We start from the raw sequence: 6,000 nt of genomic DNA on the forward strand, positions 1-6,000 counted from the left end.
GTGAGCCTCAAGCATTAGGCTTTCTGGAAATGTAGTCTTTCTTTCCTATGTTAATCTTGTTCTCCTATGAACAAGAAAGTCACAGTTCAATTCCCGGGCAGGGCATATTGCCGGGTTGCGGGCTCCACCCCCAGTGTGGGACGTGCAGGAGGCAGCCAATCCATGATTCTCTCTCATCCTGATGTTTCTATCTCTCGCTCCCTCTCCCTTCCTCTCTGAAATCAATAAAATAGGTTAAAAAATATGACAACTGGGCAATGTTACTGGCATCCTGTTTATGCAACGTGCAGAGATGTACTGTTTCTGTGGAAAGTGTGGACAGCAAACATCAGCTCCGTTTTCTTCTGAGCTGTCTGCTCCAACAGAGGGGCACCCAGAGTTCACACATGCCACAGCCCTCAGACAACGGTGGGAACCATTCTCCCACTCCTTCCCTTCTGGCCGCAGCTCCCGGGTGTCCCCAGCGTTAAGAGGGTTAAAGGTCAGGCCAGGGGACTTTACTGCTGACATCCCGCAGTCCTCACGGGCGGGATCACTAATGGGTGACCTTGGGGTTCGACCGCCCCGGCCCGGAGGAGATCAAGTCGCAGGCTGTCCTGCTGGTGCGCTGACCCCTCTGTTCGCACTCTCCCCGGCCTAGACTTTCACCCACGGATCTTGGACCAAAATATAGAGCCGACACCCGCCGGGGCCTGTGGTCAGAGGCTGTGGGCTTGGCCATCTCCCACGATTTCATGTGAGGAAGCTGTGGGATCATGATGAAATATGGCGCAGGTCTGTAGTAAGTTATGATGTTGTTACTGACCGCACGCTACACAGATTCTGCAACAGCCCGTGTACACGGTGGATCAATCGTAATCAAGTTGACCATCTATTAATGAGTTGTTGGTGGGGACGCTACGGCTCCTGTTGTGTGCATTAACGCTGACAATAGCGCCAGGATGTCGATTCCCTCACACTGAAAGAGACCGAGTCTCAGATTAAGTTTACAAGACCCTAGATGAGTGGTTCTCAACCTTCTGGTCCTTTAAATACAGTGCCTCATGTTGTGCCCCCCAACCATAAAATTATTTTCGTTGCTACTTCATCACTGTAATGTTGCTACTGTGATGAATCGTCATGTAAATATCTGATATGCAGGATGGTCTTAGGTGACCCCTGTGAAAGGGTCTTTCGACCGCCAAAGGGGTCGCGACCCACAGGTTGAGAACCGCTGCCCTAGATCCACCACGGACAGTAATGCAGCATGCACTAATGTTAACAGAGGGACCAGGAATCATTGAAGCGATTAGATGAAAAATATTCGGTGAGGTCAGCCGGGATGAATTTCATGTTTGGAGGGTAGGAGGGAGGGATGTTCCCATTTGCAAATGACTCTGGCCCTAGCTGGTGTGGTTCAGTGGATAGAGCGTCAGCCTGCAGACTGAAGGGTCCCAGGTTCAATTCTGGTCAAGGGCACATGCCCGGGTTGCGGGCTTGATCCCCAGTAGGGGTGTGTGGAAGGCAGGCAATCCATGATTCTCTCTCATCATTGATGTTTCTATCTCCCTCCCCTCGCCCTTTCTCAAAAATGACTCTGGCCCTAGCTGGTGTGGCTCAGTGGATAGAGCGTCAGCCTGCAGACTGAAGGGTCCCAGGTTCAATTCTGGTCAAGGGCACATGCCCGGGTTGCGGGCTTGATCCCCAGTAGGGGTGTGTGGAAGGCAGGCAATCCATGATTCTCTCTCATCATTGATGTTTCTATCTCCCTCCCCTCGCCCTTTCTCTTTAAAATAAACATATTCAAAAAATAGACAGTGAATTAAGTGAATGTGTTTGCTACTAATACTGTAGTAGGGGCCTGAAATATCTTTAGTGGGAACTTGTCATGGTCAGACACAAATATATAGGGTGTCCCCCCAAATGTACACACACACCTTGAGTAACGATAAAGGCAGCGCTTATTAAAATGCATTTCATTTTCAAAATTGAGCTATGAGCTGTCAAAGCGTGTGTACATTTTGGGGGGATACCTGTATTTTATTCTCCAGAAGAAAAGGATTTTAGGGGTGTGTTTAGGAATGGGACAAAGAGTATAGAGAGTCATAACTTAATCCTTACTGGGGATATTTTTCCATTGATTTTTATAGAGAGTGGAGTGTACATTTTGGGGGGATACCTGTATTTTCTTCTCCAGAAGAAAAGGATTTTAGGGGTGTGTTTAGGAAGGGGACAAAGAGTATAGAGAGTCATAACTTGTTGTTAATCCTCACCTGGGATATTTTTCCATTGATTTTTAGAGAGAGTGGGAGAGAGAGGGAGGGACAGAGAGAGACATTGATGTGAGAGAAACACATCAATTGGTTGCCCCCTATACGCACCCCGACCAGGGCCCGGGCTGGGGAGGATCCTGCAACCAGGGTATGTGCCTTTGATCGGAATCGAACCCGGGACCCTTTGGTCCGCAGGCCAATGCTCTATCCACTGAGCCAAACCAGCCAGGGCCAGGCTCTATTTTGCATGAGGAGTAAGGGGGAAAGAGCAGGGTGAGCTATAACTTATATTTCCTCCAACCACAAAGATTCAATGTTACTCCCCCACTCTGCCCTCCCTCCCGAAGCTCCCTGCCTTTTTCCTTTACTGATTTTTAAGGAAAACGCTACTCTCTATTTTGCAGGAGGACTAAGGGGGAAAGAGCAGGGTGTGCTATAACTTTTATTTCCTCCAACCACAAAGATTCAACGTTACTCCCCCGCCTCCCATCCCCCCTGGAGCTCCCCTGCCTTTTTCCTTTACTGATTTTTAAGGAAAACACACTGACATCATGAGAGAATGACTACCCCAGAGTCAAGGGCAGAAAAAACCCCCCAAAAACCACGAGGAGACAGACTCCCCCAACCTCCACAGCCTGAGGGCCCAGCTGACTGCGGGGAAAGGGGATCCCTGGGCCCTTACAGCCTGACACTGACCTTCGGGGACTCTGGCTTTGTCTCGCCATCTGCACCAACGTGAACTCTGCCTCCCAGACCTGGCTTCTCAGTGCACGCGTCCCACTGGGGGAGACCTCCGTCATTTCCCTCCTAGCCCCGTCGCCCCTGGCCTGACAGGTTACTAGCAAACATATATGTGCGTGGAGCCAGGGCTTCCCTGGGCACGTGTGTTTTTATTGAAGCTCATGGGCGGCAGGTGAAGGCGGAGACAACGTAATTTGAAAAGCGTGACCCTGATTAGGTGCCGATTGGAGCCCTGTGCGCCCTCCCATCTAAGACTTTTCTATTAGCAGAGCCGGCCGTCACATCCAGGCTGGGAATCTCCCAGAGAGACATGCGGGGTCACATGATGCCGTGCTACTTCAGTGCAAATAAACGCACAGTTCCCAGTGCCGTCTTCTCTGAATGTGTCCTTATGGATCCCCGGCCTATCACGTGTGTGGCCGAGGGGTTGACAAAGATGTGAAAGATGTGTCGTCTGCCCTAGCCGGTTTGGCTCAGTGGATAGAGCATCGGCCTGCAGACTGAAGGGTCCCAGGTTTGATTCCTGTCAAGGGCACATACCCAGGATTACGGGTTCAATCCCCAGTAGGGGGCGTACAGGAGGCAGCTAATCTGATGTTTCTCTCTCATCGATGTTTCTAACTATCCCTCTCCCTTCCTCTCTGTAAAAAAATCAATAAAGTATATTAAAAAAATAAAAGGAAACAGCATAAATTCACTCCTAGCTCAAGAGGTGATGCTGACTTTCAAATACAACACGTGGGAACAGTAAGAAAAAGCAATAGAAACTCTGGTAAGTGGGCTTTTGTTCAGAGAGGGCTTCTGCTCAACGTGTCCGGGGCCTGGCCCAAATGTAGGAGGGAGGCATCCTGGGATTGCTGACTTAGACCATGCAAAGGCAGTGTTTTAACAGAGACAGTGAAATCCAAGTGAGGTAGAACGTCCAGTTAAATTGTTAGCCAGAGACCTGGAACTCTGGTGGGACTTAGCGGCAAAGAAACCTGGACAGGCAGACGCAGACGCTGGTGGGTGAGCGTGGGGGAAGGAGAGCAGCCATTTGGAGGGAGCCCGGGTGGGAGGTGGCCAGCAAGCCGCCCTCTGGTCACTGACCAGGGCATTGTGTGCTGAGTCATCGTGAGCCTGCTTTCTCATTCTCTGTCAATCCACTGATCTTCCTGCCTCCCCAACAGGGTCCATGGGACGTGGGAAAATGAGATTAAAGTGAAAAATGAAAATATAATCCAACTTGCGTTGATAACCGACTGCATTGCAACTCATTTCCCCCGTCTCAGTCTTCTGGATGCTTCTCCAGTTTGGATCTCTGAAATAGCCTGAAGACTCCCCTTTCAATATGCAAGAAAGCTAGCTAGCTATCATACCCTTGTCTGGTTCAACACATCATCACAGGACGTTACTCTAATGACCATTATATTTTTTCTGGATTTTGCCTCAGTGGGATTTTGTTCCATTATTTTGTTCCTGATGGGGACTGTATTTATTTTATTGTCTGAGATGATTTGTGTTGCTTCTCCTAATGTATACTGAAATGCTGATAAAATTTATATCTTAATAGTTAATTTTACCATTGTTCTGTTGGTGACCGAGCAGCATTTGGATGTATGGATATTCTGATCAAACATAACATATATGCACACATTTATTTATAGACATAAGCTATTCAATTTTACACATGTGCATCTATCTATCTATCTACTTACTGACCTACCTACCTATCTACTTGTCTACCTACCTACCTACCTATGTATCGTCTATACAGAATTTCACACAGACAGAAATTCTGTTATCTGCACTTTAGGAGTAAATTGTTGAAGGAAGAGGCAAGTTCTTTTCAAATAGTTGGCACCAATTTGTACCACAGCCTCAGAAGGAAAGAGAGGGTAGGAAGCAAATATTGGCCAAACACCTACTATGTGCCAAACACATCACGCTAAACAATTGTAAATTGATAATTTCTCCTTGATTCTTACCAAAACTTTATGATGAAGGTATTATTATCTTCAGGATAGTAATAAGGAAGCAGACTCTTGGAGGTAAATGACTCATGGAAAGTTATTCAGCTTGAATTCAAGCCTGCCTGACTCCAAAACAAATCACCAGGGATATACATAGTAATAAAACCAAACTAAGGTCTGGGACAGGCAAGAAATAGATAGATAGGTAGATAGATAGATAGATAAATGAGTGACAGATGGATTAAATGAGTGATGGATGGATGGATGGATGGACGGACAGACGGATGGATGGGTGGATAGACAGATGGTAGATGTATTGATAAACAGATGATAGATGAATGGATTGATGAATGGGTTAATGGATAGATGATAGACAGGTGAAGCAGGCAAGAAATAGATAGATAGATAGATAGATAGATAGATAAATGAGTGACAGATGGATGGATGGACGGATGGATGGATGGATGGATGGACGGACAGACGGATGGATGGGTGGATAGACAGATGGTAGATGTATTGATAAACAGATGATAGATGAATGGATTGATGAATGGGTTAATGGATAGATGATAGACAGGTGAATGGACGAATGGATGGACGGATGGACCGATGATCGATTGATGAATGGATGGATGCATAGATAGCAGGTGTATCATCTCTTTCTCTTCCATTATGTCCTACCCCCCTGGCCCTGGTGTGTGCACCCCCAGATCTCTCCAAACACGGCGTGTGGCTGTGCCTCCGTGTGCCATGCAGCGTCCTGTACACTCGACTGGGTCAGCCACGCACCTGGAGTTTCATTCCACAATGGCCACTAATGATCCCTAATCAAGACACAATCTCAAAGGTAAACAAACCAACAGCTCCTTTGTTTTTGTGGAGGGAGAACTAAGGGTTATCGATTCTTCCTCTGACCCAGGACAGATCTGTATGGATCTGCAGGAGATTGATGGCTCTTTTGATCCGAGGCTCAGCCAAGCCTGACACCGCAAGGCCGCGTTAGAACTGGACTGCCACGGCGGCACCTGGCCCCATTCCGCCAGCCTCCTCCTCCT

At 47.7% G+C, this 6,000-nt stretch overlaps 1 long non-coding RNA gene across 1 annotated transcript in view; it reads right to left on the bottom strand.

Moving 5' to 3' along the window:
* LOC102761517 overlaps positions 1-6,000 on the bottom strand; it is a 54,807-nt gene that overhangs the window by 48,581 nt on the left and 226 nt on the right. The gene's annotated exons all lie outside the window — the stretch shown is intronic.

Source organism: Myotis davidii, unplaced genomic scaffold, assembly GCF_000327345.1.
Source record: "Myotis davidii unplaced genomic scaffold, ASM32734v1 scaffold904, whole genome shotgun sequence".
In the NCBI taxonomy this organism is placed as follows: Eukaryota; Metazoa; Chordata; class Mammalia; order Chiroptera; family Vespertilionidae; genus Myotis; species Myotis davidii.